The following is an 11,534-nucleotide window of genomic DNA, read 5'->3' as shown; positions in this document are numbered from 1 at the left end:
GTGTGTTTGTATTCTATCAAGTCTTGGGCTCTCATTAGTATGATCATACGACCGTCTTAGTAACCGGAGCCCGATTTGCTTGGCGAAGGTAAAACGACAATTTTAGTCATTGTAATCAATGCTCGATTCGCTTGGCAACGATTCATTGGCACACTAGCACGATTTGGTTATATACATGTTTTGTTATGATTTGATTGATACTATCATATGGTTGGTTTGCGCGTTTATCACTTATCATTTATCAATTATATATATATATATATTATTTGTTGTGTCAAAATTGGTGATCATCTCACTCAACTTTATGTTGACAAAACTCCATTTTATACGCATATGCAGGTTGCTTGTATTGAAGATTGAAGTTTGGACATGTAGACGAGACCTTTGGACATAATCAAATTAACCTTTGCTTGAGCTTATGTTTGTACATTTAAATTAGTTATTGTATTTGGATATTGTGTGTATAATGGGAATAAAATAATTAATTATATATTGTCACATTTATATTATGATAGTATCTTTGAGCTGTGAGCAATCGGATCACGCCCCGACATTTCCGCCTTAGGTTGGGGTGTGACAGTTTGCAAGAATCTATCATGATTCTTGCCTATTTATGGTATAAAGTGTTAGTATTTTTTTTTAATTTTTAAATGATTTTTTTACTATACACACGTGACTAAAACCATTTACAAATTAGTCGGGCCGATTGTGGTTTAACATTCTAGTAAGGCGTTTATGATAATCTAGTCGGCCCTGTTTTTTAATAATGTGATCTAGCCGGCATTCGTTCATGATCTAGTCGGCATGTTCATGATATAGTCGTTTTGTTTACGATCTAGTTGGCCCTATTTTTTGATAACGTTTTTTCCAATCTTCATTTGATATGATCTAGTCGTTCCACATAATTTACTAGTCGGCCCAGGTTTTTAACAACGTGATCCAGTCGGTTTTGATCTACTCGGCGTATTCACGATCTAGTCGGCCCGACATAGACATGAATACAGTCATCGGGCCGATTGCTTTGTTGGTGTTTAGACTGGCTTCACGAACCAGTCGCCGCGTCAACTTTATAAACACATGTTTGTTTTTTATCGGCTATACGAACTAGTCGTCTTGTAATGAACATTTTAGGAATTCTTTTAGTGGATAATTTTGGAAAACCATTTTTTAAAACGAATAATAAACGATAGTGTGGGAAGGAAAAACCCGAAGCCTGTACATACAATAGTTTGACTGGCGTTGACTTCCGTTGGGGGTATGTTGGGGACAAAAGCATCATCGCTGTATCTTGCCGCCATCATCATCTCCGGCACCGGCGCCTCCGCTCGTAAACCCTAACCCTAGTCTTCTCACTAACGCCGTCGTTCGCTCATCTAGATCTCTCTATACTGTCTGTTTCCTTTCATTTCTGTTGTACTACTACTACTACTAGTAATAATAATTATAATGATTTACACCTTCTCTCTCTCTGACTATGAGTTCAATTTCTATTATGTAGATTACTGCCAATGTCTTTGATTACAAGTATTCCTTGTATGGATACAGATCATTATGCACAGATTTTATCTCAGGCACCCACCCACCTTCTCTTCTCTTTTTCACACTATAATAATTTTGTAGTTCTCTACAGTACTTTTAACTAGGTTTAGGCTTAGCTCGGTTATGTTCGTTCGTCAACCTTTCACTGCTTATACTGTTAATAAACAAACATGACCATGTGCATTTTCCTAACCAACGGACATGAACATAAAAACCTCCCTCGTTTAATTTTTCGTGTTTGTTCGATTCATTTACAAGCTTAGTTAGGGTTGTCTAAACTAGCTGCTGCTACTGACCAGAGTCATATATTGATTTGTCTATAGGTTCATTTGCGATCGGCTAAGAGGATACTAAAACTATGTGAGATGAACCAAGGGTTCTACATTAAGGCCGGTCAGTTTGTAGCATCTGTACGCCAAGTCCCCAAAGAATACTCTTCTACTCTTGCATCATTGCAGGATCAGGTTTAAATTTTTATCTTATGATTGTTGGGGATTGTATTTTAGTTAAAACATTATTTAATCTACTCATCAGTTAATCTTTGGTTGTTGATACTTCAGGCAGTTCCGTGTCCTTTTGAAGCTATAAAAGAAGTCTTAATCAGCAATCTAGGATCTGATATAAAAGAGATGTAAGTTTTTATTTTATCTAATAGAAGGGTTAATGCGTATCCTGTATTTATTTCTTTTGAAACTTTTGCTTTTATGGTTTGGTAGCACTCAATAGCTGATTCCATATGTGCGGTCGTGTATCAGTTTTTTGTCTATTGATGAACAACCTATTGCTGCTGCTTCTATTGCTCAAGTGCACCGTGCAGTACTCAAAGACCATCAGGAAGTAGTGCTTAAGGTTAGTCATAGATTTTTTCAAGCTTTATTATTTTTTCATTTTTTATTCTGCTTTCTTTTTTTACTTGCTGATGTGTGTTCTTTTCCTGCTGAAATTATTGTCTAGATGTTAGAGGTCAGATATTAAGATTTCTTTCTAAACTACACGTAGTGTGACGTGTGTGTGTCTTTTTTATTTTTAGTTTAAATGCATCCAAAGTAGCTTATTTTGGTTTTATTTTATCTACATCAGATCACATGGGTAAAATTACTCAATTTTGGCTAAAGAGGAAGGGGGTCGAATGGGTTGAAATTTCCTAAAGTGTATTTAAATGCTTAGAACTTCTTAAATGTTTTATATAAATAAAATCAGATTATTATGTCAATGATATACTGATATAACACTAGTTGTCATTTTCAATACATTATAGCTATGCATTAAATCCTAAAAGATGGTTTAAAGAGTATTGGCAGATCAACCCAACCGGGCATTCAAGTGCATATTTGTAGCCAAATGTTATTTATCTTGTTACTTTTATTTAAAAATAGGTTTTATTGAACTACAAGTAAAACCTAGGAAAAATCTGCTCATACATCTTAACAATTTTTGAAAACTAAAAAAGAGGGGTAAAATTGTCCTTTGCATTTTCTTTGAGTTAATAGGAAATCTTGGCTATATGTCTAGCACTCTAGCTAACTGTTAAAAGTTATTATTCGTTCCATATTTTTTGCTGCTTTAGTTTTAGCATCTATTTGGCAAGATTTAAATTTGAAGTAATCTGGTATCTGGTTTATTCTTTCCATTGCATGGTTGTGCTGTTAGTATAAAGGTGTTGAGAATTGAGGATTTTTTTTAATCTCTTATATATTGTGAATGCAGATCCAATATCCAGGGTTAGAGGATAGGATGAGAATGGACATTGCAACAATGTCTATGCTTACTAAATAAATGTGTCACATGGGTATGTGTTGTTAGGATTAAACGCACACACAAAACTGAACACACACACGAAAGCAGTAAACGAACACGAGGATTTAACGTGGTTCGGTCTAAACTGACCTACGTCCACGGGTGGCAACTAGGTATATCTTTATTGAGTGACCAAATATTACAAGTACATAATGTTGTTTATATAGAGACTGAACTAGGGTTAGTAAATTATTATGCAAGAAATCTAAACCGGGCCGGGCTTGGGCCCGACCGCCCACACCCGTCTCCTCTTTTGACTTCATATAATAAACCGGGCCAACAAGGCCTACGAACCCAACAATCTCCCACTCGGAGGCCTTGAGTACTCTCGTCTGCACTCCTGATTGTACTTCTGTAATCTGAACATTAAACTTCTTCTAGTTGCCACCGCCTTCTCATTAATTAACCTGAAGGCCCGTTGAAGCTCCCCGGAGCTCCAACACGTCAGTCATGGCTGAAACTGCCCCTGACCCGTTCTCTGTCCCTACCGGCTCCCACTGTAACGAACTACCGGATCCTGAGATAACCTGAGAACAAACACTCTCCATATTCAGCAAGTAATTCATTGGAGAGACTTTTACAGCTGGAATACTGGTTTTCTTAATCCACTGTCGACCTGGAACTGTAACTGAAACACGACCTGTGCTCCCACTGTCACGATGTCCCCCAACTGATTTAACCTTCCTAGCTCGTTCATCCTGAATCTTCACTTTGGCTCTGGGTTTGTTACTTGCAAAATGAACCTTCTTCTGCCCACGAGATTCTATGAACCGGATTTTGTCTTTCACCAAAACTGGATCCACTCCTTTCGGTGACATATCGACCATATACAACGAACCCATTTTCTTGCCACGAGCAACCACGAGATTCCCTTTGACTACTTTCCACTGCCCATTCCCGAACTTAACATCGTGCCCTTGGTCATCCAACTGCCCAACTGAAATCAAACGTTTCTTCAAACTTGGAATAACCCTCACGTCTTTCAAAGTCCAAGAAGTACCGGCTGAAGTTATCAAATCAACGTCTCCCATACCCGTAACCTCTAAAATATCATCATTCGCTAGTCGAACCTTTCCAAAATCCCCAAATTTAAGATTCTTCATCGTTTCACTACAGTGAGTGGCATGAAACGATGCACCAGAATCCATCACCCAAGCATCAACGCTACTCTCAACACTACAAACCAAAGCCTCATCACTACTGACCCCGTCATCTGTGTCGTCTTCTGTAACGTTCACCTCTTTCTTACCATTCGGACACTGATTCCTGAAGTGTCCTTTCTCTTTACAACCCCAACATTCAATATCCTTACGAGTCTTAGACTGACTCCTCTTCCTGCTCCCACTGCCTCGCTGTTTTCCCCTACCTCTACCTTCTGTGACTAGCATATTGCCTGATGATTCACCTGAACTTCTGCGTCTTGAATCTTCTCCCAGAATCAGATCTCGAATCCCATCGAAAGTAATATTTGTAGACGAACTACAAACTGCAGTCACTGTTTGCGACCAACTGTCGGGCAAAGAGGATAATAACAAGAGGCCTTGAACTTCATCATCAAACTTAATGTCAACTGACACTAAGCGGGACAAGATCGAATTAAGATTATTGATATGAGTTGTAACTGACCCACCCTCTTTCATTCGAGTTGTCACTAGCTCTCGGATAAGATAGACTTTATTCGCTGCCGAAGGCTTCTCATACATGTTGGATAGTGCGTCCATCATACCACGAGCTGTGGTTTCTTTCATGACGTTAAACGCCACATCTTCCGACAACGACAATGTAATACAAGCCCTAGCTTTCTTGTCTAACTTCTTCCAATCTGCTTCTGACAACTTTTCTGGTTTTTCATCCTCAAGTACTACATCCAAGTCTTTCTGACAAAGTAGTGCCTCAATTTGCATCTTCCACCAACCGAACTTCTGTCCGTCAAACTTCTGTATCGAAACCTTTCCGTCTTCTGCCATAACAATGACTAAAACGAAAAACTGGATAAAAACAGAGACAGACACAGCAACACGAGCCTGAACTTAACGACTGTTCTACTGAACTCTGTTAAAAATCAACCTATTTAAACCGCAGCGGAAATACGAACTGTAAATCAGAAACTGAAATTTTAAACTGAAACGATAAAACCTGACAAACGCGGTTGGCAACTGGTTATCCGTTTCTTTAACGCTTCTTCTGACTTGACAACTGTTTTTCAACAAAAATAGGATCTTGATTCAAACTTTCATGTCTCGTACTATGCTTCACCGGAGCTGATCAGAAAAAACGAACCAGCAGCTGCGGAACCCTAATCAGCGGCGGCGGAACTGTAGCAGCGGCGGAGGTACTGTAGCGGCGGCAGCGGTACTGTAGCAGCGGCGGTGGAACTGTAGCAGCGGAGCGGCGGCGGCGGAACCCTAGCGCAGTAGGGTGGCGGCGGCTGGATGATTTGGCGGCGACTCGGCTGGTTCAACGTGTTCTTCGCGTGATCTGAACCTAAGCTCTAGATACCACTTGTTAGGATTAAACGCACACACAAAACTGAACACACACACGAAAGCAGTAAACGAACACGAGGATTTAACGTGGTTCGGTCTAAACTGACCTACGTCCACGGGTGGCAACTAGGTATATCTTTATTGAGTGACCAAATATTACAAGTACATAATGTTGTTTATATAGAGACTGAACTAGGGTTAGTAAATTATTATGCAAGAAATCTAAACCGGGCCGGGCTTGGGCCCGACCGCCCACACCCGTCTCCTCTTTTGACTTCATATAATAAACCGGGCCAACAAGGCCTACGAACCCAACATGTGTGATGTTCATCATGCCATTATTATGTTTTTATTTTTATATTTTTCAATAATGTCACTCTCTGCATAATAGAATCTAGTATACTTAAGTAATTTGTTTTTCTTGTAAACATAATATTGAAATATGCTTTTTTTTTTACCTTGGGAGACGCATATACATATACGCATTTCAAATGCAAAGATGGAATTGAATTCTAATGCATCTATTTTCCCTCCATACGCCTTTAAATTCTACTCATGCATTTGAAATATACGGTTTAGAATGGTTCTTATCTGCTTTAAAGATTCTTTCTCTTGTTTCTACAGTTGTTTCCTGAATACAGGTTTCAGTGGATGGTAACAGAATTTTCAAAGGTGATTGCTTTGGAACTTGGTGAGCTAAACTAACCTTTAAAGATTTTCTTTTTTTATTGTCTTCGCATAGAATAAATTGAAGCTGCTGCGCAGATTTCCTTCAGGAGGCAAGGAATTCGGTCAAAACTGCACTAAACTTCAAACACAGTGACAGAGTCAGAGTTCCTAAGGTTTTTCAGGTATGCTTGATTCATCATGTTTTGAAGCTAGTCAAGCTAAAAATTATTTTTATATGGATTTACTTTCATAGATGTTTTTATACATCTACTAGGAGCTTACCACCAGCCAGGTATTGACAATGGAGTATTGCAAGGGACGAAGGGTTAGTATCTCGTTATCTCTTTCTATTTCTCTTTACATGACCAGTTATGTCAAGTGTAATGTGTTTCCTGTTTTCTTTTTATATGTTTTTAGATAGGATCTAAAGTATTACAAATACACCAATCTTTTGAGGAAACTGATAAATCTGGGTTTCATCTCATTATAAATTGATTTAACCAAACACAATGTTATTTGAGAAACTAGTAAAACTATTATAATTGTTTATGCGTTGTTAATTGTTATACTGTTCAGCCAATGGAACTGGTCATTTTGGAAAGAAAAAAAAAACTGTACCATAGTTATGTTTCACTTGGACTGCTTTTGTTATATGCACATTATACGAAATGGATTATATTTTGTATATGCAAACCCTTTTCTTCACTAGAGTTGGTTAATGAGTGAATCATTTGATGCGGTTCACAAAATTCACTTGCTCTCAGGTAGACGATTTGGATTATATCAGGGAAATGGGAATTGATCCAAGAAAGGTTGTATTTAATAGCTTGAAATATTAATCTTGTTATTCACTACTCTGTAGATATTGATTCTTGTAGGTTTTTATTGAAGGTTTCAAAGGCGTTGGTGGAAGCATTTGCTGAAATGATATTTGTTCATGGTTTTGTGCATGGAGATCCACATCCTGGTAACATATTGGTTTCCATGGATCAAAAACAAGGGTTTTCTTTAGGTACTCTCTCTCTCTCTCTCTCTCTCTCACACACACACACATATATATATAGTATGTATATACATATTTCATCCATTATGCTTATGCATCAGTTCTTCTGGATCATGGGATCTACAAAAGTTTAGATGAAGAGTTTAGAGTCAACTACTGCCAACTTTGGAAAGCATTGGTTCTTTTAGACTCTCATAGAATCCAACAAGTAGCCCAACACTTCGGCATAGGAAAATATGCTAAATATCTTCCCCTTATTTTCACAGGAAGAACAATCAACAGGTAATAATCAAATATGATTAATTTCATAATGCACACACACATGCTGACACCACCATTTTATTTTTAATTACAGTAAAGCTGCTTTTGGGGAGGGAATGTCGGTTGAAGAGAAAACAAAACTGAAACAGGAAGTGAAGTCACTTGGTATTGTGGATGTATCAGAATTTATGGAATCTTTACCCTCTGAATTTCTTACAGTGTTCCGTACCGAGTAATAATTACTTTTTACGAACTTCATTCTCACTGTTTTTAATTTCTTTTTCCGTAACTAAATGACATTTCTGTTTTTTTTATGCATCAGTGCACTTGTCAGGTCTTTAACTAGCAAGTTAGGTTCTTCCCAACGCGAGCGTTTACTAGTTTATGCTAATTATGCGTTACGCGGTCTATCTTTAAAGCCGGAGCATGATTCTGGTAATTTTAAGCTCAAACTGCAATAGTGCAGATGATATCCTTCACTTATTGATAGTATGGCCAATTAATGGTGTTTATGGCCTGGTTTTTATAAAAATTTGGGCCGAACTGTTAACCACAATTTTGGAAAACGACAAACCATTAAATCATATTTGCTTGTTTCTCCTGTCATCACGTATTTTGTGTTGAAATATGTAGGCACCCGAATCATGTCGAGAATTGATCATCTTCAAGTCAGGCTCGTACTTGGTAAGTCACAATACTTACGCTTTATATTATCCAGCACTTTGGTTTTCTAAACAACTTGGTTTATATATTTATCTCCAATGCGTCTTGCAGTCTTGTCTAAATGAGTATGATTATCATAAATTCATAAATGCTTTGTTAAAAAGAGTATAGTAATGTAGCACGCTCGTTATTTTCAGAGTTATTGCGGCTGTTATGGTGGCTAGGAGATGCACGACAAGCGCTTGCTACTTGGTCAAAGCAAATTACTGTGGTTATAAACAGGCTGTCAGCCATAATCACACTCTGATTTCAGGCACGGTTCATAGCCAAAACTGATGTATAATTGTGGTGAATTGACCCACTTTTACCCATTCTCATGCTGAAATTTGACTGGAAGGCGATGAGCAGGTTTATATAATTGTTGATTATGCTTATATATATTGTGTATGTCATGTTTGATTTTAGTTTGAACTACATTTTTGACCCCCACGCTGTGGGCCGGGGGGGGGGGGTATGAAGCCGTGAAAAAAGAGGCGCACATTGTGCTATTAACCCACTTGTTACGATGGATTTGTGAGATGACAAATTAAAAATAAACCGACCGACCTATTACCTGGATTGTGAGGAGATGCATTGCGAACAGGTAACTCAAAAGAACCGTATTAGTTTACAAGAGGATCCAATCACAAATGACAATTTGACTTTGAAAGTCAAACGAACAGTTTACAAAAGGATACATAAGACAAGTTTGGCGTTGATAGTTAAAACGGATCGCTCTGATGTGAGGTTGGACACCTTAAAGCAGGGCCAGTTTTCTTGTTTGAGTACATGTCTACAGTTGAGCGCTTTGTTACAAAGCCTTTAGGTTTGTGCTATTGAGTTCTAATACTTGTGCAAATTAATGTTTCCGTCACTTGTCAGTACACGCTAATACTATTAACTTTATTAAAAAAAAAGTCAATTAACCTTGTTCAAGGCTCTTGAGCCTATTTATATTCCCACTTGTTAGTCGGGTTGACCTCGAGTGCTTTCTTAATACCAACTTCTCCAAGATCGAAATCCATAGTCATGTACGCATGACCCTAGGCTCCAACACCTGTGTAAATTATCGTCTCCCTGCCAATTGTCACTACACATTAATATTATTAATTATATAAAAAAAACATGTGTGTAAGGTCTATCTAACATATAGTGCAAACCTTTGGAGCCTGTTGCGAAGCAACTAAAAGAAATGCAATAGTGACATGCATTTTACAGATACGGTGACGATGCTTTATAATCGTCATACGATGCGCTTATTAATTTACTGATACAAGCGAGAAAAATTGATTTTCGTTTAAAAAATTAGGCCAACTAGTTAAACAACTTACAAAAACAGGTAGAAAAATTGTGAATTAAATATTTGGGTCACATGCAACTACTTCTTTTGATGCTTTAAGACTGTACACTACACTTAGGTTTATATAAAGGCCTCTTTTGATACAGTTGGTAATTGTTTTTCAAAGGATGCAATACTTGAAACGTTTTGCAAAGTAAAAGGAGACCAAAGGCAATGAATGAAGGATGAATGCACAAGCAGTTCGTCAGCAGGGGCGAAGCTCTTTGGGGACCCAGGGTGGCCCCGATCACTGTCGTTTTTTCAATCAGTAGGGTAAATTTCGTGATTTTTCCTGAAAATTTTTATAGGTATGAAGCACGGTCACCTCGCGAGGTATGTTTCCAAAAAACTATGGTCACCACTGATTTATATATATATATATATATAGGGAGAGGATCAAGAGAAAACTCATCTTTAGAGAGAAAACTTAAAAACTCCTAAAAACTTCTAAAGAATTATTTTTAATTAAAAATAAAAAAAATATTTTCAAAATTCTGTTTTAGCCATTATTTTTATATTTTCTTATATTTCACTCGAAAAAAATAAAAAAAAACAAAAAAGAACTGCTGTAATGCACATACGTATTACTGTGCGATACCGTTGTATTACACATGTGTATTACTATGTATTTTTGAGTTTAATAGTGTTTTATTGCATATATTCAATATTTGTGTATTGTATATGTTTAGTAGTGTTGTATTATATGAAAAAAATATAATAATAAAATAAAAGTCGATGTAGTGCACATGTGCGTTAATGTTGTATTACACATACGTACTAATATGTATTCGATGTGTGTATTAGTCTTATATTGCATATATACGATAGTGTGTATCAAATATGTGCAATAGTGTTGTATTCTATGCAATACAAACACTTTTGCGTATATGCAATGCACACTATTACACATGCGCACTATACCGACGAGGTTACCGACAAGTACATTTTTTTTGAACCAATAACAACATATAAGAATAATGAAAAAAAAAAGAAACTTAAAAAAAAATTTAAAAATAGTTTTTTAGAAGTTTTTAAGTTTTCTTTTTAAGAGGAGTTTTCACTAGAACCCACCCCTATATATATATATATATATATATTATAATATATATATATATATATATATATATATATATATATATATATATGGGTGGGATCTTTTGAGAACCATGTTGAGTTGTAAGAACTTAAGAACTTCATTCTAGGCCACACATTTAATTAGGTAGATTGGAATATGTGGTTGAGATTAAATCTGGCAAAAAAGTCAAAGTAGGAGAGATAATAAAGATGTAAGTGGTTACACTAATTTTTACGTCCGTTACACATGTGTAAAAAGTCGGCTCGGTGTGTAAAAAATTCTGTAATTTTTTTACGTGTATGTAACTTACATATATTACGCATGTGTAAAAAAAATTCGAAAAAAAAATCGTTACACTGAGTTCTTTCGAGTTTTTAAACTTAAAGGGGTTCTCATTTGAAAGCTCCCATATATATATATATATATGACCCTATCATTTGATTTTTTTTTATAAAACCTCGTAGTTTTAATAAACAAAAGTTACAAAATAGGAGTCGAATAGTAAAAAGCTACTGGAGACCACCAGACATTGTCATCCGCCGTCCACCGCCTACCGCCTGTTGCTCAGCCCTATCAGCAAGGCAATAATTCATCTTTGTGCTGTTGTTAAATATTGTATTGAATTTATATTGATTAATGTTCAAGGTTATAAAATTAGGGTTT

The 11,534-nt window shown here is 36.7% G+C and overlaps 1 pseudogene across 1 annotated transcript; it reads left to right on the top strand.

The window, feature by feature from the left end:
- The first annotated feature begins 1,709 nt into the window (after positions 1-1,709).
- LOC143612943 (uncharacterized) lies at positions 1,710-8,752 on the top strand (annotated as a pseudogene). The gene is made up of 15 exons (XR_013150030.1): positions 1,710-1,775; positions 1,863-2,003; positions 2,100-2,170; positions 2,295-2,388; positions 3,247-3,328; positions 6,447-6,513; positions 6,588-6,673; positions 6,766-6,816; positions 7,256-7,303; positions 7,383-7,503; positions 7,596-7,776; positions 7,850-7,987; positions 8,078-8,195; positions 8,367-8,439; positions 8,616-8,752. The product of XR_013150030.1 is annotated as an uncharacterized LOC143612943 (transcript).
- Positions 8,753-11,534: the final 2,782 nt, after the last annotated feature.

This window comes from Bidens hawaiensis, unplaced genomic scaffold, assembly GCF_021521415.1.
Source record: "Bidens hawaiensis isolate Kalapana, Puna unplaced genomic scaffold, B.hawaiensis_p1.1 tig00036239_1, whole genome shotgun sequence".
Lineage (NCBI taxonomy): Eukaryota > Viridiplantae > Streptophyta > Magnoliopsida > Asterales > Asteraceae > Bidens > Bidens hawaiensis.
The sequence above is the reverse complement of the archived record's forward strand: the minus strand, read 5'-3'. Positions and strand labels throughout refer to the sequence as shown.